This window comes from Thamnophis elegans, chromosome 6, assembly GCF_009769535.1.
Source record: "Thamnophis elegans isolate rThaEle1 chromosome 6, rThaEle1.pri, whole genome shotgun sequence".
In the NCBI taxonomy this organism is placed as follows: Eukaryota; Metazoa; Chordata; class Lepidosauria; order Squamata; family Colubridae; genus Thamnophis; species Thamnophis elegans.
In genome coordinates, this window is record NC_045546.1 from 65,789,412 (window position 1) to 65,813,170 (window position 23,759).

The window sequence follows — 23,759 nt, forward strand, 5'->3', positions numbered from 1 at the left end:
AGTCGGTGTTGGTTGGAGGGCAGAGATCGACCCCTAGGCCCCTCAAGTATGGGGTGCCGCAGGGTTCGGTCCTGTCCCCCCTCCTATTTAACATCTACATGAAGCCGCTGGGTGAGATCATACGTCGGCATGGGACTAAATACCACCAATAAGCGGACGATACACAGTTGTATCTGTCCGCCCCGTGCCAACTCAGTGAAGCGGTTGAAGTGATGTGCCAGTGCCTGGAGGCTGTCAGGGTCTGGATGGGAGCGAACAAGCTTGCACTCAATCCCGACAAGACCGAGTGGCTATTGATGCTCCCTCCCAAAGATTGGCTACCTACTCCATCTCTCAGGCTGGGGGGTGAAATTATATGCCCCTCACACAGGGTTCGCAATTTGGGAGTCCTCCTGGACCCACAGCTGACTTTAGAACACCATTTGTCAGCTGTGACCAGGGGGACCTTTGCCCAGGTTCGCCTGGTACACCAGTTGCGACCCTACCTGGACCGGGAGGACCTCCGAATAGTCACTCATGCCCTCGTGACCTCAAGACTGGACTACTGTAACACGCTCTACATGGGGCTGCTCTTGAAGAGTATTTGGAGACTTCAGCTTGTCCAGAATGCAGCCGCGCGAGCGATTGTGGGTACACCTCGGTACACCCACGTTACACCTATCCTCCGCGAGCTGCACTGGCTGCCCATTGCTCTCCGGACGCACTTCAAGGTGCTAGTTGTTACTTTTAAAGCCCTACATGGTATCGGATCTGGGTACTTGAGAGACCGCCTCCTGCCAGTTACCTCCCAAAGACCTATCAGATCCCACAGACTACGCCTCCTCCGAATTCCATCTGCCGGCCAATGTTGGCTGGCGACTCCTCGGGGGAGGGCCTTCTCTGTGGCTGCTCCGGCCCTCTGGAATGATCTCCCCGTGGAGATCCGGACCTTTACTACCCTTCCGGCCTTCCGCAAAGCAGTTAAGACCTGGCTGTTCCGGCAGGCCTGGGGCTGTTGAACTATCCAGCCCCATTCGAGGTTACGCTTGTTGCAGAATTTTAAATTGTTGTTTTTATTTTATTTTTTGTATACCCTCCCTTTTTTATTGTGAGACGCCCTGAGTCTCTCGGGAATAGGGTGGCATACAAACTCAATAAAACTAAACTAAACTAAACTACCTGCACTTACGACTGCAGTAATACTACCTACTGTATTTTTCAGAATATAAGATGCTCCAGAGGATAAGACGGACCTAGCTTTTGGGGAGGAAAACAAGGGGAAAAAATCTGCCTCTGCCTCCCAGCAATTTGCCTCCTTGCAGCAAATAGCAAGTTTCACTTTCAATTTCAGTTTAAGCAGGGCCTCCCGATGATCAACTGTTCAGGCTGTAGGGATTGCCATAGCCTATTGCTGCCTCTGCAAGCCCCATTTTCTCCATTTGCTGCAAGGAGATAAATTGCTGGGAGACAGAGGCCAAAGGGTGGGGGCCAATGGATGGGCGGGTCTACATTTGGTGTATAAGATGCACCCAAATTTTCACCAACTTTTTTGGGGGGCGGGGGGGGGGGGAAGTGCAGCTTATATTCCAAAAAATACGATACCTATGTTTCCCCCCATGCCCTTTTGGTCCCTGACCACCTTGTGCTATACTGTCCCAGCTGACCTTTGCTATTTGCCAAAATTTTCTCCAGAGCCAAAACACACCTTTGGAAAGAGCTCCAGGCTTTGCATTCCCAAAAAATAAAAATAAAAAGCAAAACAGCAAAGGCAAAAAGACTTTTTGGCATGCTATGATTCTGGACCTGTTTTTGGTTCCTCCCCTTTTTTTCTAAAGGAAGTTAGCGCCCACCCCTTTACTAGAAAAATGAAATATCCTAGGTAATATTAAAAGGCAGAATATTATATTAACCTGGATGAGAAATGGAGAAGCATGTTTTAGGCAGGAAACAGACTCACGGTCTGGCTCCCCCCCGGATGTTGAGATTTTCCAAAATTTCCATCACCAACTGGGTTACATGCCTCTTCAGAGAATCCTCTCTCAGCGGGGCTTCATTTAGTTCCTCCTGGTCAGAGGGGGCTTCCAACTCCAATTTCCACCCTGGTTTTCTGCTACAGTTCTTGTGCATCGGTATCATGTAAAGTCCCCATCCATCTGGCAGCGGCTCCTTCCAGGGCTAGGGTGACCACTCACACTTGGGCTCCTTGGGTTCGAAAATCACGCCCATATTCTTGCATGTAGGTGAGCACATGTGCCACAAAGAATCCCAATTTTTTCATGTTCCCATCAAATTTTACCCACAGGGAAGGAGTTTTCCTTTCTAACTGCAGGTTCCGGGGTTGGTTAGGAGTGGCCCCCACCCCATGCACCAACTGGGGGGAGGATTTTCTGGATTCCTAGCTGTTGCTACTGTGCAGTCAGCTTGATCAGCAGGGACCAGAGGGGGGTTAGTTCCCCTGGCGTCACCCCTGTTTGCTGCCCTTTCACCACTTCTCGGTTACCGGTCTGGCTCCCCCTGGATGTTGAGATTTTCCAAAATTTCCATCAACTGGCTTACATGCCTCTTCAGAGAATCCTCTCTCAGCGGGGCTTCATTTAGTTTCTCCTGGTCAGAGGGGGCTTCTAACTCCAATTTCCACCCTGGTTTTCGGCTACCTCGAGTAAGAGTGACTCCCCTGGTTCTCCCTTCCCAGCCGTCTTTCGTCCCAATTCTGATTGACCAACGAGGCTTTTTGGGGTCCTCCAAACTCACCTCATTCTTTCCGCCAGGGTACAAGGAGTAGGTTTGTAGTTGTGGGGGGGTTGCCATCTCCCTCCAGCAGTCAGTTCCCCCTTGTTCGCTGTTCTGCTCAGACATGGTTCGCTGGGTCCCCTTGGTAGAGTAAAATGTTGTCTCTCCTGGTTGACCACTTTGTAGAGAGATGCTGCTTTATGTAATGACTCCTCTCCTAACTTGAGAAAGTAAAGACTCTTGAAAAGGATTATTTCAAAAGGAACCTTTAATCAGTCAGGATGGAAACCATTAGAGGCAAAGCAGCATCTGAAAACCTTTAGGCCATACAAATGGGATTAAGCTGATAATGACCCTCCTTTTTGTCCAAATGCAGATTCTGACCAATACTTGTGTATTGGTCAGAATGTGAAGATGCTTCTTTAACTCTTCTACCCTGGGAGTCAATAAAACACACGTTCCCATGGCTATCTCTAGTTAGACATCAAAGTAATATATCCCACATGGCTATCATAAACATCCCTCTAGAGATGTTGGGACCTTCAGTCTCCCAGTGACAGGAAACCAGTTGTGAAGTTGTAAACTCAGTTGTTACAGATGTAGCTAATGATTTAACTCCGAGGCTCCCCTCCTCCCAATTGAATGGCAGTTCACTTTTAGGAATCTGACACTCACTCTTAACAGCCCCCCCTTTGTCAATGGGCCATTAAAGGGCTGAGCAAGTCTATTTTATATAACAAAGATTTGCCTCCTTCAGGCAGACCCAGAATGCAGAGCAGCCAAAAGGCTAGAGCTAGGATAGATAGTCCCTAAGTTATTGAAGTTTGGATGATGAGAGGAACTAAAGCCAGAATGTCTTGGATTCGGGTGGATACTTGCTTAATGACTCATAGTTCTCAGTTGATTTCTTTGGCATGTATCCAGATGGGAAAAGGGTGCTGAATAAAAGAGGAACCAAAGCTTTGGGAGGCTAATGCTTTTTAACACTATGTTTTTCTTTAAAATCTTTTAAGATATGGTATTATCTTTCCTGATGCCTCAACCCATCTTCTTATTACTTCTTCAATACATTTCTCCATATATAGACTATTCTGATGTTCATGCTTTCTACTCTTTTTTTCTTTTTTTCCCATGTAAAGTAAAAGGGGAAGGCTTAAAGGGCAAACAGGTAGATATGCTATGTATGGATATGGGATAAAGAAGAATGGGTTGCAATCAGTGGTGGGATTCACATTTTTTACTACCGGTTCTGTGGTCATGGCCGGGTGGTCATGTGACTGGTTGGGTGTGGCCAACTTGACACCACTCACTTCAAGGGAGCGCCTTGCCTGGCCTCTCCTTGCCTCAATGAGATACAGTTTCCCTCTCTCTTTATTTACTACTACTGAACATCCAAAATATACTATTTAATCCTATGTATATATGCCATATGTGTACATACATATTACATAGTATAGAGTGTGTATAGGCACACAAACAGATACATTATATACTATATATACTGTATGTGTATGTACACACACACAGACACACACACACAGAGCTCTTCTAAAACTATACACATTCAACTTCACTTACTGCATTTTGAAAAACACACCCAGAGTCCACTTTCTGCCACACGTTTAACTATAACTTCTTTTTTAATTATTATTAAATAATTTTTATTTTTTAAAAACAAACTTACACAAACAAAACATAAAACATAAAAACATCTTCCAGTTACATCCAGCGTGTCAGTTGGTTACAAAACTTTGTGCATTTTCCCAATGGTCCTCACTCACAATTTATATAAAATCTCATATTATCAATCTAATATATATGTATACATTATTATCATTATTAATCATTTATTTGACTATAACTATTATTCCTTCATTTTATATGAGATATTCTAAATTTTGAATTAATTTATATTATAACAATTCATTACATCCTCATAAATCCATCCAATAATAGTACATCTTTATATTATATTCTGTGTCATTCCATTGTCCTTGTATTGTAAAATTCTCAGTCATATTTCATTTCCATATTTTTTGGTCTAACCATTGGTAAAATAAATCCCATATCTTATTAAATTGTTTAATCTTCTTGTTCTCTAATTTCAAATGTCAATTTACTCATTTCAGCACATTCCATTATTTTATGAATAACTTCCTCCTGCATTGGTATTTTCTCATTTTTCCAGTTTTTAGCAAATACAATTCTAGCCGCTTACACATTTACAATCTAGCCATTAACACATTTACAACCAAATATTTCAATTCTCTACTATATGTTTCCAGTAAAATCCCTAATAAAAATATCTCTGGTTGAAAGTCAATATGTTTTTCTATCATTTTTTTCAACCATGTGTGGATTTTACTCCAGTATTCTTTTGCTTCTGCACACGTCCACCACATATGGTAATATGAACCCAGTATCTGATGGCATTTCCAACATTTTTCGGATTTATTCTTAAATGTTCTTGCAATTCTCATCATTTTGTAATTTTCAGACAACAATTTTTGCCATTTCTCTAAATCAAGCCCATATCCAAAAAATGTTCCCCAAGCAATCATTGTTTCTTTAAATTGTTCTTCTTCTAGTTTAACCTCTAATAAATATCCATATAGTTTTTAATCACCTTTTCATCAGTACCTGTCAGGATTTTATCTAAATCAGCCAATTTGTCATAAAAGCTTTCTATTTTAAAATCTTTATCCTATCTAGAATGTATTTGCACATATGAAAACTAATTCATCTTTATCCCTTCCTGTTCCAAGTCTTGCATAGATTTAAGTTCACCCTTTACATTTAATATTTCACCATATCTAACTGTTTGTTCCTTTTTATATGTTATTGGATATGAAAATGCTTCAATAGTTGATAACCTTACTGGAATTTTTAAATAATGATGCCTTTTAATCTTCTCCCAGTTTAATAACAAAGCCTCATATATATAATGTCTTCTGAAGTACCCCTGTGTTTTAATTCCCTTGTACCATAGAAAAGTGTGCTATCCCAACAACAAATCATGTCCTTCTAATGTCAATAATCTAGAATTTCTTAGCGTTATCCGTTCCTTAACCCACATCAAGCTTGTTGCTTGGTAGTATAACTTCCAGTTAGGCAGACCAAATCCTCTTCTTGTTCTAGCATCTTGCAACAATTTTGATTTTATTCTCACTTTCTTTCTCTGCCAAATATACCTCAACACTATTTTATTTAAATCTTCAAAATAATCTTTCCCTATTCTAATTGGAATTGTCTGGAACAAATATAAAATCCTAGGTAGTATATTCATCTTGATTGTTGATATTCTCCCTATTGGTGACAGTTATAAATTTTCCCATTTTGCCAGATCTGTCACTATCTGTTGTTTGAGTTTATGATAATTATTCTCTTTAAGTGTACTGCATCTTGCTGTCAAATATATTTTTTCAGCTTCTTTGGCTGTTTGGTAGCCTAATTTCATTTTTTTTAAAGATTACTGATAGTGGGATCATTGCGATGATGAAGAGAAGAGGTGAAAGTGAATCACCCTGGAAAATTCCTCGCTTGATATTAACCATTCCGTAGATCTCATTCCCTACTGCCAACTCAGTTCTCCATTGTTTCATCGCCTTTTCAGTAAAGGATGTAATATTTTTGCTAATGCCAGTTGTTTCTAAGCATTTTATGATCCAACTATGTGGCAGTGAGTCAAATGCCTTTTTGTAATCAATCCAGACCATATTCAAGTTCGTTATTATTATTATTATTATTATTATTATTATTATTATTATTATTATTATTATTCAATTGTATCACAGCGGCCAGTTGTTTTGCCGGATTTGGCATTGGTTTCTAGTCGGGCCCCACCCAGGGGCCTAGGACGTCGTAACGTATTTTCGTAATATGCGTGCAGATCCAAGCAGTGCGGCTTTTTGCATTTGACTGTTGGTGATTTTGTCAATTTTTAACTGTTTTAAATGTAATTCCAGTGCTTTTGGAATAGCACCCAGTGTGCCAATTACCACTGGAATTACCACTGCTGGTTTGTGCCATAGTCGTTGAATTTCGATTTTTAAGTCCTGGTATTTTGCTATTTTTTCATGTTCCTTCTCGGCGATCCTGCTATCACCTGGTATTGCGATGTCTACGATTGTGACCTTATTTTTCTCAACCAGTGTAATGTCTGGTGTATTATGCGCCAGTATTTTGTCCGTTTGTATACGGAAATCCCACAAGATCTTGACCATCTGATTTTCGGTGACGTTTTCAGGCTGATGTTCCCACCAGTTTGTTGCTGTTTTAATATTATAATTTTTGCACAAATTCCAATGGATCATTTGTGCTACTGAATTGTGCCACAATTTATACAGTGGATACAGTGGCACATTTTTCCATGCCAAACTGCATTGAAATATCAGTGCTGAATACTCGGACTGTGTTTGTCAGTGATTGGATTTCTATTTCTGACTTTCCATACAGTTTCAAATCATCCATATATAATAAATGTGAATTGTTTTCAGCTTCTTTGGCTGTTTGATAGCCTAATTTCATTTTTTTAAGATTGCTGATAGTGGGATCATCACGATGATGAAGAGAAGAGGTGAAAGTGAATCACCCTGGAAAATTCCTTGCTTGATATTAACCATTCCATAATTCTCATTCCCTACTGCCAACTCAGTTCTCCATTGTTTCATCGCCTTTTCAGTAAAGGATGTAATATTTTTGCTAATGCCAGTTATTTCTAAGCATTTTATGATCCAACTGTGTGGCAATGAGTCAAATGCCTTTTTGCAATAAATCCAGACCATATTCAAGTTCGCTTTTCTGTTCTTACAATTTTCTAATATCATTTTATCAATTATCAGCTGATTTTTGTGCCCCTGTTCCTTCTTTTGTTGCCTTTTTGCTCTACTGGCAAGATGTTGTTTGTTTCCAAATAATCCATCATGTTATCTGCAATAATGCCTGTGAGTAATTTGAAGGTTGTTGGCAAGCATGTCATTGGTCTGTAGTTTTCAGGTATTGTTCCTTTAGTTACCTCTTTCTGAATCAAGTATGTTTTTCCAGTTGTCAACCATTCATCAATTTGACCATTTTGTAAAATTTCATTCAGTTGCCTGGCCAATATTGCATGTAAACTGGTCACATATTTGAGCCAGAAACCATGTAATTGGTCATTTCCAGATGATGTCCAATTCTTTACTTTTTTTACTCTATTTTTGACCATCTCAGTTGTTATTTCTAATACTTGCATTGTTTATTGCCAATGTTTTTCTCAAAGTCATGTATCCACTCTGCTTCCTTATTGTAGTCCTTTCCATTTTTCCACAATTCTTTCCAGAATTCAACTGTGCCCTGCTTTTCTGGTTTTTCACTTTTGGTGTCACCATTCACATTAAGACTTTGATAAAAACGCCGTTGGTCTGATCAAAATTGCTGATTTTGTTTGTATTGGATGATTCATGTCTCATATCTTTCAATTTTTCTAGCTGTTTCTGTTATCTGCTGTTTTACAATCTCTACAGCTTCATTGATGTTTGTTGTATCCAATCTATATCTTCTGATTAGTTGATCTCTGGTTTTGCTTTTTTTAAGCCTTTGCTCATGCATGTTCTTTAAGTTGCTAGCATCTGCCCTTAATTTTTTGACTTTTTGTTCTAATCGGATTTTCCACTTTGGCTTTGATGCTTTTTCCATTATGTGACCAGGTGCTTTGATTTTAATGCCTAGTTCATTAGTGACTATTACAGCTGCTCTGTACATTAACTGGTTCATTTCCAAGATGGATCCCGATTCAATTGTTGAAAACACTGCATTAACCATTTTCATGATAGGGGCCAAAATTTTCTTGGGCACAGTTTTTAATGATGGTAAACGTTGCCTTTCCTAATTAGACAGAAAATGCTTCAGGATCTTGCCCTTCAATTCTTTTTGTTTTTGAGTTAATTCATCAGTTAGTTCAATGATAACTGGTTCTGGTGGTAGTGTTGTTATTTCCTCCCTGACAACTTCTTCTGGGAGTTCTACTACAATGTCTTTAGTTGTGTCTCGAGTATCAGTTATTTCCGCTTGTGATGTTGTTTTTTTAGTTTTGCAATTTACCTGAATTTCCTCAAGTTCAACTTCTCTAAACACTTTATTCCGTATAATAAATCGTCTTTGATCTGCTAGTCGTTGTTCACTAACATTTGAATCTGGATATTGTTGTTTCCATAATTCATACATTTGCTTTAAATAGGCTCTTTTTTCTGGCTCTGAGTTGTAATAACAGGCCATTATGGCACGATTTTCATCTGCACTATATTTTTGTGATTTTGTTGGCTGGTCCACTTGTAACCCACTTGTTGACGGATGCCCAGGGACCTTAACATCCGCCATGGCCCTTGTTAACCCGTGCGACGACCAATGCGGTATAGGATTTTTATTTGTTTCTTTCACCATGTTGTATGGGTTGGCGGGTTTTTATGGGGCCAGGTTGTCAACCTGACCTCAACCCTCCTCCTTTCTCATCTGGGCTTGGGACCGGCAACGGCTGAGTTGTTGTTGTTGTTGTTGTTATTATTATTATTATTATTATACAATTGTATCACAGTGGCCAGATGTTTCACCGGATTTGGCATTGGTTACTAGTCGGGTCCCACCCAGGCGTCTAGGACATTGTAACTTATTTTCGTAATATGCGTGCAGATCCAAGCAGTGCGGCTTTTTGCATTTGACTTATTATTATTATACAATTGTAGCACAGCGGCCAGTTGTTTCGCCGGATTTGGCATTGGTTACTAGTCGGGCCCCACCCAGGGGCCTAGGACGTCGTAACGTATTTTCGTAATATGCGTGCAGATCCAAGCAGTGCGGCTTTTTGCATTTGGCTGATGGCTGATGTCAATTTTTAACTGTTTTAAATGTAATTCCAGTGCTTTTGGAATAGCACCCAGTGTGCCAATTACCACTGGAATTACCACTGCTGGTTTGTGCCATAGTCATTGAATTTCGATTTTTAAGTCCTGGTATTTTTTATTATTATACAATTGTATCACAGCGGCCAGTTGTTTCGCCGGATTTGGCATTGGTTACTAGTCGGGCCCCACCCAGGGGCCTAGGACGTTGTAAAGTATTTTCGTAATATGCGTGCAGATCCAAGCAGTGCGGCGTTTTGCATTTGACTGATGGTGATTTTGTCAATTTTTAACTGTTTTAAATGTAATTCCAGTGCTTTTGGAATAGCACCCAGTGTGCCAATTACCACTGGAATTACCACTGCTGGTTTGTGCCATAGTCATTGAATTTCAATTTTTAAGTCCTGGCATTTTGCGATTTTTTCATGTTCCTTCTCAGTGACCCTGCTATCACCTGGTATTGCGATGTCTATGATTGTGACCTTATTTTTCTCAACCAATGTGATGTCTGGTGTATAATGTGCCAGTATTTTGTCTGTTTGTATGCGAAAATCCCACAAGATCTTGACCATCTGATTTTCGGTGACTTTTTCAGGCTGATGTTCCCACCAGTTTGTTGCTGTTTTAATATTATAATTTTTGCACAAATTCCAATGGATCATTTGTGCTACTGAATTGTGCCGCAATTTATAATCAGTCTGCGCGATTTTTTTACAGCAGCTGAGTATGTGATCAATAGTTTCATCAGCTTCTTTGCAAAGTCTGCATTTGGCATCATCAGAGGATTTTTCGATTTTGGCCTTAATGGCATTTGTGCGGATAGCTTGTTCTTGCACAGCCAGGATTAGTGACTCTGTTTCTTTCTTTAATGTACCTGTTGTTAACCATAACCAAGTTTGTTCACTGTCCACTTTATCTTTTATTTTTTCCAGAAATTGGCCATGCAGTGCTTTGTTCTGCCAACTCTCCATTCTTGATTTTATCACCTCTTTTCTGTATTCTTGTTTCGTCTGTTGGGCCTTCAGTAGATTTTTGTTCTTTACTTCAATTAATAGATGTTCTTGACTTTCTTTTAAATAATCAGCCAGTGCATGTTTTTCTTCTTCAACTGTTTGCTTCACTTGTAATAATCCTCTGCCACCTGATTTTCGGGGCAGGTATAATCTATCAATATCACCACGTGGATGTAAACTGTAGTGCATTGTCATTAGTTTCCTGGTTTTTTGGTCCAAAATGTCCAAATTAGCTTGTGTCCAGTTAACTATACTAGCTGTGTATCTTATAACTGGTATTGCCCAGGTATTTATGGCCTTGATTGTATTTCCACCATTCAATTTAGATTTCAAAATTTTCCTAACTCTGTTGGTGTACTCTCGCCTGACAATAGTTTTTACTTCTCCATGCTTGATGTTATCCAACTGCAGAATGCCTAAGTATTTGTAGGCTTCATTTTCGTTGCATTTAATTAGTTGGCCATTGGGCATTTCAATTCCCTCACATGCAGTGATTTTGCCTCTTTTTATGGATACAGTGGCACATTTTTCCATGCCAAACTGCATTGAAATATCGGTGCTGAATACTCGGACTATGTTTGTCAATGATTGGATTTCTATTTCTGACTTTCCATAGAGTTTCAAATCATCCATATATAGTAAATGCGAATTTTTTTCAGCTTCCTTTGCTGTTTGGTAGCCTAATTTCATTTTTTTAAAGATACTGATAGTGGGATCATTGCGATGATGAAGAGAAGAGGTGAAAGTGAATCACCCTGGAAAATTCCTCGCTTGATATTAACCATTCCGTAGATCTCATTCCCTACTGCCAACTCAGTTCTCCATTGTTTCATCGCCTTTTCAGTAAAGGATGTAATATTTTTGCTAATGCCAGTTGTTTCTAAGCATTTTATGATCCAACTATGTGGCAGTGAGTCAAATGCCTTTTTGTAATCAATCCAGACCATATTCAAGTTCGTTTTTCTGTTCTTACAATTTTCTAATATCATTTTATCAATTAGGAGCTGATCTTTTGTGCCCCTGCTCCTTCTTTTGTTGCCTTTTTGCTCTACTGGCAAGATGTTGTTTGTTTCCAAATAATCCATCTTGTTATCTGCAATAATGCCTGTGAGTAATTTGAAGGTTGTTGGCAAGCATGTTATTGGTCTGTAGTTTTCAGGTGTTGTTCCTTTAGTTGCATCTTTCTGAATCAAGTATGTTTTTCCAGTTGTCAACCATTCATCAATTTGGCCCTTTTGTAAAATTTCATTCTGTTGCCTGGCCAATATTGCATGTAAACTGGTCAGATATTTGATCCAGAAACCATGTAATTGGTCCTTTCCAGGTGATGTCCAATTCTTTACTTTTTTTACTCGATTTTTGACCATCTCAGTTGTTATTTCTAATACTTGCATTTGTTTGTTGCCAATGCTTTTCTCAAAGTCATGTATCCACTTTGCTTCCTTATTGTAGTCCTTTGCATTTTTCCACAATTCTTTCCAGAATTCAGCTGTGGCCTGTTTTTCTGGTTTTTCACTTTTGGTGTCACCATTCACATTAAGACTTTGATAAAAACGCCGTTGGTTTGATTGAAATTGCTGATTTTGTTTATATTGGATGATTCGTGCCTCATATCTTTCAATTTTTCTAGCTGTTGCTGTTATCCGCTGTTTTACAATCTCTACAGCTTCATTGATGTTTCTTGTATCCAATCTATATCTTCTGATTAGTTGATCTCTGGTTTTGCTTTTTTTAAGCCTTTGCTCATGCATGTTCTTTAAGTTGCTAGCATCTGCCCTTAATTTTTTGACTTTTTGTTCTAATCGGATTTTCCACTTTGGCTTTGATGCTTTTTCTGTTGTGTGACTAGGTACTTTGATTTTAATGCCTAGTTCATTAGTGACTATTACAGCTGCTCTGTACATTAACTGGTTCATTTCCAAGATGGATCCCGATTCAATTGTTGAAAACACTGCATTAACCATTTTCATGATAGGGGCCAAAATTTTCTTAGGCACAGTTTTTAGTGATGGTAAACGTTGCCTTTCCTCATTAAGCAGAAAGTGCTCCATGATCTTATCCTTCAATTCTTTTTGTTTTTGAGTTAGTTCATCAGTTGGTTCAGTGATAACTGGTTCTAGTGGTGGTGGTGTTATTTCCTCCCCGAGAGCTTCTTCTGGGAGTTCTACTATAATGTCTTTAGTTGTGTCTTGAATAGTTATTTCTGCTTGTGATATTGTTTTTTTGGTTTTGCAATTTGCCTGAATTTCCTCTATTTCAACTTCACTAAACACTTTATTCCATATAATAAATCGCCTTTGATCTGCTAGTCGTTGTTCACTAACATTTGAATCTGGATATTGTTGTTTCCATAATTCATACATTCACTTTAAATAGCCTCTTTTTTCTGGCTCTGAGTTGTAGTAACAGGCCATTATGGCACGGTTTTCATCTGCACTATATTTTTGTCGTTTTGTTGGCTGGTCCACTTGTAGCCCACTTGTCGACGGATGTCCAGGGACCCCAACATCTGCCGTGGCCCTTGTTAACCCGCGCAACAACAGATGCGGTATGGAATTCTTATTCGTTTTTTTCACCATATTGTATGGGTTGGCAGGGTTTTTTTATGGGACCAGATGCCAACCTGACCCCAACCCTCCTCCTTTCTCATCCGGGCTTGGGACCGGCAACGGCGGAGTTGTTGTTGTTGTTGTTGTTGTTGTTGTTATTATTATTATTATTATTATTATTATTATTATTATTATCCTTTATGTATAATCCAAAGGGATTGCTAATCTTCCTTACATGGGTACCATTCAATATTAATATCCAATTATACTCATAACACTACACATTGTATACATTAGTAACATTATCAGTTATTTATTTAAGCTATATCTATTATCAATAAATTTCACTACGTTTAACTAGTTTTAAATTATATTCTTCCATCTATCAACCTGTATCTTTCCAATAACAAAACAATCTCATATCTTCTGCCATTTGTGGTGCCAATCCTCTAATCATCTTCTTGATCAGCTTTGTATGGAGTTCTCTTAGCAATTCCTTGCTTTTAAGATTTCTCATATAATCTTGATGCTCTCTTTCTGTTTCCTTATTCAGGTTGTCTTTGATTGTCAGCAGTGTTATCAATGCTTTTGCTAATATAATTTCTTTCTTTAAGTCCATAGGTTCTTCAATTTCTTCTTCTTCTATAGCTTGCCCTCTGGAATAGATTTTCTCTCTGTTTACTTTCTATTTCAGTATTCCATTCTTTCCATTTTCAGGAACAAACCAATTACCATAAATATCAGCAGGTTTAATCCCTTTATATTCATTTTCCATTTTTTTTGAGTTTCAATCACCCCATTTTGCATTTGATAAACATCCTCAATTTTTTCATCATATTTTATTGTTATGTGCTCTAAGTATTCCAGTTTTTTCTCTATTCTTTCATATATATATATATATATATATATATATATATATATATATATATATATATATATATATGATAATTTCTGTATTTCTGAAAGTATCTTTTGCAAATTTGAACTTCCATTTTCTTTTGAAGTTGTGCAATTCTAACAAACACAGCTGTTCTAGCTTGGACGGTTAATAAGATTAAAGCATAGATTCACAAAGAATGTTGTTTCCACTTTTTTTCTGATTAGAAATATACTTCAAAGGGACATCTGTGTGCTTCCCTTCTTATCACTCTCCGTAGCCAAGCAGTAAAACCTTGTGGTGCCAAATCAAAATAATCCATGAAGAAAATACACAAAGCTCCGATCAACAAAACCTTCCAACCTCCAAGCAGTGGTAACACTGTTAAAAAGTTTCCTTTTGTATCTTTTCTGTATTTCAAATTAGAAAAAGAAGTCCAATCTTTAAATGAATTAGAAAAATACCCACATCAATGAAAGAGGAAAACTTTAGTCTATAGATTACAGAGAATCATAAATAAAAGGTAGAAGAAGAAAGCTTAATCCATCCATTTCAAAAGGCTTGCATAAATTCCATCCATTAAGATAGCATTTAAAAAGTAAGATAGCCACTGTCCAAAACCATTCCAAATTTAATTCCGCCGCTTGCTTCTTCTATTCTTCAATTTAAATTAATTTTAAAGTTTTTATAGGCAGTCTCTTTTTTAAAACAGTAAAAGTTCCTCACCAGCTAGAAACACTTTCACTTTCCGTATCCTTCCGTTTTGGAGCCATCCCAACTTTGTCAGTCTTGGCTGGATTTTTTGTCGCCAGCTTAAAGAACTTCTCTTGCTTCTTTCAGGGATTTTGCAATATCCCCAAGATCAGCAAGACGTATTCTTCCTGTTCACCATCTCTTCGGGACAGTTTAGGTTCATTTGGACAACCCAGTGGCAAAAGTATTGGCTGCAGTCTCAGAGCATCAAGACTGCATGACCATATTGTCCTCCCTCCTCATCCCAATATCATTATCAATAAACAGGCTTAGAGTCCTTAAAATGAATCACCAGCTCTGTCAGGCGTGCCTCCCTCAATAACCAAGAAAGAAAACTTCTAAGTCCATTGTTCATGGAATTAAAATACTTTTACTGGTTATGAAAAGATAGCAATGAAAGTAAAGCAAGATCTGAGCCAGGAAAGCATGAACAAATACATAACAAATGATAACCCAGCCCCCTCCCTCCAACAACCCCACTCCAGTGTCCAATCTGCAACTCCCTTAGGTATCATGTGGGGTGCATCTCCATTAGGCATCATCAGGTTGGTATGCAGGATGTTTGGCCTTGACCAAGTCCAACACTGGCCACCAACATGCGCAGAAGATGGTGAGAAGAAAACTCCCTTTTCCATTCATCCCTGTACCATTTATTCCCACCCCAAACACCATGCCCCCACCCTCCCCGTTTCTTATGGCAGCCGATAGTAAGTAAGCGAAGCAGAGGCTGACATCCGGCCCTCCTTCAGAAAAAGGACATCAACCCTGGGGAAAGAGGAAACAAAAGACAACAACAATAACAACCAACAGCAGTATTAAAATTAATGCTTACCAGGATATTTGGTGTAGAACTTCTGTAAGAGTCTGGGAGCTCTGATGTGGGATTTTTCCATCCATTCAGCCTGGGAAGGGGGAAAATGTTTCCAGGACACCAAATATTGGATGCGTCCTCTATGTTTCCTGGAATCTAAGATTTCTTTAATCTCAAAATGTTGCTCTCCCTCAATAAGAACAGGAACAGGGGGTGAGGGTTAAGGTGGACAAATGGAAGAAGTGTGCTCTGGTTTCAGTAAATTCACATGAAAAATGGGATTAATCCTCTGAAGGGTTTTCGGCAACACCAATCTTACTGATACTATATTTATGATTTTCACAATGGGAAACGGATCCACATATTTTGGACCCAGTTTCTTCGACTTCTGGATGGTTTGCAGAAATTTAGTGGACAAAAACACCCTATCCCCAACTTGGTACTCTATATGTTTACCCCTTTTTTTATCTGCCTGTTTTTTGTGAGCACGGTGAGCCGCGTCTAAGGCTTTGCGAGTCATCAGCCAAAACTGTTGAAGTTGATTATTCCACTCTTACAAGGATAAAATTTGAGGTTTCTCTTGAGGCAATTCAGAAATTGGTACAAAATCCTGGCCAAACACAACTTTAAAAGGGGTCATTCCGGTACTGCTATGTACTGAATCATTGTATGCCACCTCTGCATGTGGCAAAAGTTCAGCCCAATTATCCTGCTGATAATTGATAAAACACTGAAGGTACTGCTCCAGAACCGAGTTAGCCCATTCATAAGCCCCATTAGTCTGCAGATGGTGGGTGAATCTTAGTCCCTGAGCAGAGCCAATCAATTTCAGGAACTCTTTCCAAAAGTGGGAGGTGAATTGGACCCCCTTGTCTGATATAATGCATTCAGGCACTCCATGTAATCTATACACGTGTAAGATAAACAATTTAGCCAATGACTGTGCTGATGGGAACAAGGCACAAAATAGACCTGTTTGGAGAACAGGTTGGTGATCACCCAAATGATAGTATTTCCAAGGCTTTCTGGTAACTCGACAATAAAATCCATCAATATCTCCTTCCACGGGGCCCCAGGACGGGCAACACTTTGAAGGAGACCTTGAGACTTCCCTTGTGGTCTTTTTGCGGCCGCGCATACAGGACAATTGGCTATGTAGGGCTCAATGTCTTTTTTCAAGGAAGGCCACCAAAATTGCCCCTTAATCAAATACAATGTTTTACAAATCCAAAATGACCTGCCATTCTCGAGTCATGGGCCCATTGAAGGACAACAGTTTTTAGGCTGGCAGGAACATACAGCTTATCTCCCACCCAAGCCAGTCCATCTTTCATGGTGCATTCATCGGAATGTTTTTGAACCAGTCATCGGACTTGAGGTCTTTCTTATGTTTGTCCATTAGGTCTGTGGTCATATCTACGTCCACTGGGCCCTGGGTCCTAGTAACCATTGGGGCAACCAGGTACTTAGCTGGGATGACTGGATGAACCACGGTTGGTCTGGTGCTGTTCTATTGGGGAAGCCTGGACAAAGCATCAGCCATAAAGTTCTTCCCTTCTAGGATGTATTTTAGGGTAAAGTTGAACTGGTTGAAATGCTGTGCCCAGTGCACTTGTTTAGGTAATAGCTTACACAGGGTCTTCAATGCTTCCCGGTTTTTATGATCAATCCATACTTCAAAAGGGTGTTTTGCCCCCTCCAGAAAATGTCACCAGGTCATCAAGGCCCATCTGATAGCAGACACTTCCTTTTCCCATATGGCCCACCTTCTTTCTGTTTCTGTAAACTTATGTGAGGTGTAAGTGCATTTCTTTGGAGCAATACTGCCCCCACTGCCACATCACTGGCATCAGCTTGAACCACAAATGGTGCATCCATGTCTGGGTGTTTTTTTTCGTATTAACATCTTTTATTTCATTTTCATTTTCCTTTATACAATCACATAAATACTGTGCAGTTAAAAAAAGCAAACACAACTCATAACACTTCTATCCTTCATACACCCTTTCTTCTACCCCTCCAACTTTCATTTCTCCCCTCCAACAATCCCCTCTTCTACTTCCCCTCCCCCTCAACCATTCCTTTCTCCCCTTCCCACCATCTCACCCTCCTTACATTCCCTTCTCACTCCCTCTTAATTCCTCCCTCTTCTTTCCCTCTACTCCTCACTTCGGTGTATTTTTACTATTCATTGGTCTATTCGTTTTGTAATTAACACTAAAATTATAAAAAAAAAATAAAAGGAAAGGAAAAAAAAGAAAGAAAAAAAAAGCAACAGTATCCAAGTGCATTCATTGTTTTAAAAATTGAATCTATATTTCCACCCTCCCCCCCTCCCCCCCATGAACCCCCCTCCCAGACCCCCTTCCGACTTCCCAGATCCCATTCCCGACATCGTTCTTTATCAAGCAAAGTCTGGAGTATATTGAAACCAAATAGATTAGAAGCTAAAAAAAAGAAAAAATAAAAGAAGAAAAAAAAAAAGAAAAAAAAGATAAATAAAAAAAAAGAGAAAGGGGAAAAAGACCCCCCCCCAAAAGAGAAATCAATAAACTCTCTACCTTAAGCTCAGCTTCCCATCATTATTAACACTTAAGCAATGTGCATCATTCCTAATCTCAATTAATTTATTACTTGCAGGATTTCAAACTATGTTGAAACCAAGTGAGTTAATCAAATAAAATTCTACTCTAGCTAGGGACCTTATCTCTTTATCTAAATATGTATCCATTTCCAAACCTTTAATATATACCTTTTACCTCTTTCTCTATAAAGCAACTTAAACACCTCAAATATTTCTCTCGGTTTCTGTTCCAACTCCTCTCATCCTGCCTCTACCCGTGTCCATATATATATTTTATTATCATCCGTACACCTCCCATATTTGCTCCGCCTTCCTTCAAGCTCCCTGAGTATATTCTTCCAAACATTATGTTCAAATAAAAATTACTATAAAAGTCAACTTACTTTCTGGCTCAAAATAAGCTCTAATTAAACCTTCACTACCCTCCCATCTGTGCCACCCTTCCCAACTCGGTTCAACCTAAACCACAATCCGGAAGCATCACAATCTCCGCCTTCCTCACCCTAGAGAATAAAACATAAACAGTTTATATAAAAGTTCCAAGTTGTCCATCAAGTCTTTTTTTTAAAGTCCCATACAATATAATTTCCGAGGAGATCAGCATCATTTCTTACAGCCTTAATGTCTCTTGATCGGTATACCACTATGCCATTTTCTACAAGACATAGTCACAGAGTATTATTCAAGTTAAGATTAAGCAAATGTTTTGGAAGCATAACTAAATCCTTGTTCTCCGCTCTGCTGCCCTTCCGAAGGGGAAAAAAGGTAGCTCCCGCCTTGTAGTTGTGTGATTGGTTGTTTCTCTTGTACTTCTCCTTGTATTTGTCCAAGTCCGGGTAATTCAGGAAGTCCCGCCTTTAAAATCTTATGATAAAAGTCTCGGGCTTCACAAGCTGAATTGAGGCGATGTTTCTGATCGTCAAGTGTGACTGTAATACCAAATGGCGTGTCCCATCTGTACTGTATCTGGTTATCTCTAAGTTCTTTAGTTAAAAAAGCATAGTCTCTTCTGGCTTTTAACATCTGGGGTGGCACCTCTTTAAAAACGATCAAGTCCTGTCCATCAATTCGCAGCCTGTTGTTGTAGAACTCTTGTAGTATCGCATTTCTGGATTCTTTTGTAGCAAAATATATAACCATATCTCTCGGAAGCTGTCTCTGTTTTGCTGTCCACGAATTATGGCGGTAAATTTTTTGGATCTGCCAATCAAAGTTGAGTCCCGGACCTCCCACCACACGACTGAAAGCCTCAAAAAAGGTCTGCTTCAAATTCTCCTGTTCGTTTTCACGCAATCCCCTAACTCTTATTGCAAACGCAGTCTTTTTATAATTTGTCATAACAAGTTGTCTCTCTGCCTTTTCAACTTCCTGTTGCAACATTTCGATTTTAGATGTCAGATTAAAATTGGCTGCTTCCAAAAGTTCCAATTTATCCTCCATTCCTGCAATATAATCTGTCATCACAGTTATAACTCCGATGGTGTCCTCCTTTGTTTGGGCAATCTTGGCATCAAGTTTATCACATAGTTCCGAAATAAATTGCATTATTTCCTCTCTAAATTCTCTGAGAGTTTCAAAAAAAATTTCTTTCATCAACAAATCTCCAGTAGGGGGCGTAGAAGGCAAAGACTGTGGCTTTATAGCGATTACTTGGGATGTATTGTTAAGAAAACGTTTAGAATGTTTTGACTTGGGAGCCATTATAAAAGAACAAAAGCGAACAAACAAAGTCTCTGCGCACCTTGATTTACAATAAAATACTTTGAGTAAACTTTGGCAATTAGTAAAGAGAAGTCTTCAGGAAAACAGGGCTGATTAAATATATCAACTGCGAAGGCTATAAAATCGCAATTTTGAAAAACAGTTAAACAAAGGAGTTTTTTGTAAGATTGAAGCTGGTATTTTAAATAATAATAAACAAAAAAGGTTTTCAGGAATGGTCGCTGTTCGGACCGATTTTAAATAGCTTAGATTTGTCCTGAGGGGGGAGGACGACCTGCCTTGAGCTGAAAAAAAAACAGCTGAGAAGATCTGGCTGGAGTAAAAAAAAACCTCAGCTTTGTGTTGAACCTCTTCTCCGTTCACAGCGAAAGACAAAAGGCTGTGAACTTCAAAGAGATTCTAACGACTGAGCTCCTCCCTGCCCCTTTCTGCCTGAAAGGGGAGATATCTATAGTTCTTTTAGATATACAGACCAGGACTCTGAGGGGAGCTCCATTGAGCCCCCGGCGACGACACTCCTCCCCCGGAAGTCACCCATGTCTGGGTGTTTTAAAACAGGCTCAGCAGCGAACAATTGCTTCAATTTCTTGAAATCTGCTTGACATTCCATAGTCCAATTCAGAGGGTTACCCAGCCTAGGTTTAACCTCTCCCTTTGATTTTAGGAGATTTGTAATTGGCAGTGCAACGTTCGTGAACAAGGGGATAAATTGGCGATAAAAATTAGCAAATCCTAAAAAACTTTGTAGTTGCTTGTAGGTGTGAGGAGGTGCCTACTCAGTGACAGCCTGGACTTTTGCCATGTCGATCTCGATACCTTTGTGGGAGATACGGTACCCCAAATAATTGACCCTCTCCTGGTGAAATTCACACTTAGACAATTTGGCATAAAGTTCAGCAGCCTGGAGTTTCTTGAGAACCAAGCATACCAAAGTCACGTGTTCATCACGTGTTTCCATGTAGATAAGGATGTTGTCCAGGTAAACCAACACCCCCTTGTATGCAAGACTTCATTTATTAACTGCATGATGACTGCTGGCGCTCCCTGAAGTCCAAACAGGAGTACTTTAAACTGGAAGCATCCCAAAGGGCAGTTGAAAGCAGTTTTCCACTCATTTCTCTCCTTTATTCTGACTCTGTAGTAGGCTTCCCTTAAATCCAACTTTGTGAAAAAATTTCCTTTACCCAACTGGGCTAACATGTCATTCATGAGTGGTAGAGGGGTATACGTTTTCCATGCAAATCCCGTTTAGGTTTTTATTCTTCACACATAAACGAAAGGAGCCATCTTTCTTTTCCCTGAACAATATGGGGTGCGGCCACCCGTGGTCTAGTTGGTTGTATGAACCCCCTAGGTTTTTCCCCAGGAAACTTTCAATGCTGCAATCAATGGTGCGGTGGGGGGGGTAGTTTGAAGCCCTTTCACTGAAAACATCCCTGAGGTCCCAATATTCTTTGGGGATTTTGTCTTCTTCTTCAACCTTTTCCTGCACTGCGGCAGCTAGGTTCATTTTGTCATTGGCTATGTGGGACATCCTCCCCTTCCCCTCAGGAGGTTTAGTGGAACGAATGTGCAACCACTCTTTCCTCCAGTTCACGTAAGGGTTCCATTTCCGTAGTCACGGTAATCCCAGTATGAGGAGCCGATCCAACCCAGGTGCCACGATGAAACTCAAGGTTTCTTGGTAATCTCCCATCCACATTTCTATTGGTTCAGTTACAAAATGGGCAGGGGCATCCCCAGCGATTGACCCATCCAGCTGGCAAAAGGTAATGGGCACTTTCAAAGTCCTCAATCTTAAACCCATTTTCTCCACCACCTAAGGGCTGATTATACATCGGGTGCATCCAGAGTCTAAAAGGGCCAGCATCTTTCCCTGGGCTCCAGTTGATGGCACTTTTAATTCTACTGGGATGGTCATGGGGCCCGATCAGAGACTCACCGAGTGGTCATCATCTGAATCAGTTTCATTTTCTCCCACACAAAAGAGGAGGGTTCCTTCTCCTCCTGGCCTGGAGGAAGGACATCAGCACCTTCCATGCCTTCCAGGGCAGCTTCACAGCATCTCCCTAGCTGCCAGCCAGGTTCCTCCCTACCAGCCGGAGTCAATTTTGGACCATGTCTAGCATAGCAGTTGGGCTCCCAATGCCCGTCCTTTCCTGCTTTTGGTGCCTCCTCGGACCTCCCCTGTGTATGCACAAACAGCTCATGAAACTCCTGCATGTACTCAGCCTCAGGCCTTCCCTCCTGGGTTAAGGGTTTCATCCTGCTTTTCACCTTTTGATTTAGGAGGGGGTCATCAAAATGTTTCCTCAGGGCAGTCATAAACCCCTTGTAATCCCTCAGCAGGGGGGAATCATCATTACGCAAGGCTACCATCCAGGCAGCTGCTTTGCCTTCCAAAGCCATAGTAACACTTCTCACTTTGGCAACTTCTGATGAGAAATCCTGTCCATACTCTTGCATGTAATCCCAAGCTTGCAGTAAAAAAACCCAGTTCTTTGAGATCTCCTCTGTACTTCACTCCAAGTGGAGGAATCTGAGGCATTTGGAGCCTTTGGGAGTCCCCTCCCCTTCTTGGGAGAGCTTGAACTGTTGTTGCTGCTGCTGCTGTGGCTTGGGCCCCTCCCTCTTGCCCAGCTCCAGTAGCTGTTCTCAGGGACATTTCAGGGCTAACCAGGTCTTCTGCTCCCCCCTCCACCTGCTCGGCTAATCCACTCGCCCTTTCAGCAAGACTTACATGGATGCGTCATCGTTCCCAAGCCTCCTGAAGAAGGTGTAGAGCATGGGTCATCATGAGATCCTCTCTTTCAGCTGACTGCCAGTCATCCTCTGGTTTTCGGCTGGTTGTGGCCCTTGCCATTATCTTCTCCTGCTTGCTGCAGGGGTTAGACATCTGGGTGCTCTCCCCATGGAAGCTTTTAACACTGGGATGGGTGCGAGGTCAGATCTTGCTTAATGTCAGGTGTGCCTCCCTCAATAACCAAGAAAGAAAACTCCTAACTGCATTGTTCGTGGAATTAAAATACTTTACTGGTTATGAAAAGATAGCAGCAAAAGTAAAGCAAGATCTGAGCCAGGAAGGCGTGAACAAATACATATCAAATGATAACCCAGCCCCTCCCTCCAATGGCCCCACCCTAGTGTCCAATCTGCAACTCCCTTAGGTGTCATGTGGGGTGCATCTCCATTAGGCATCATCAGGTTGGTATGATGGTTGGCCTTGACCAAGTCCAAACACTGGCCACCAGCATGCGCAGAAGATGGTGAGAAGAAAACTCCCTTTTCCATTCACTCTTGTACCATTTATTCCCATCCCAAACACCATGCCCCCACCCTCCCCATTTCTTATGGCAGCCGATAGTAAGTAAGCGAAGCAGAGGCTGACAAGCTTTTATTTTTCTCAAAGTTATCAAACACTCAAATGAGAAAAAGAAAACAATGTTTCCAAGCCTCTGGGTGACCGTGTAATTTATTTTCCTCTACTTTTACTTCCTCCCTTATATTCAAAATTTAAAATTAAAAAAGGGAATTTTAAAAAAGATATAATAAGGCATTAAAAAAGAAAAAGAGAGAAAGTCTTAAACAATAAAAATTATTATATAAGTGTTTGAAAAAGGAAGGAAGAGAGAAAAAAAACCCACTCCAGTTTAAAAATAAAAAAGCATTTGTAATAGTTTCAGCAATAAAAAGGGTTTTAAAACCACACTAAATTTGACTCAGGCTTAATCTCACCACTTGACCTCTTCTGTCTTCAATGTTGTTTACTTTTAGTCTTTTAGAGTGTTATCTCAAATAATAATGAATAAAGATTATCTCACCAATTCGAAACACTGTTCCCTCCAGCTTTTCTTCTGTTCTGGAGCTGT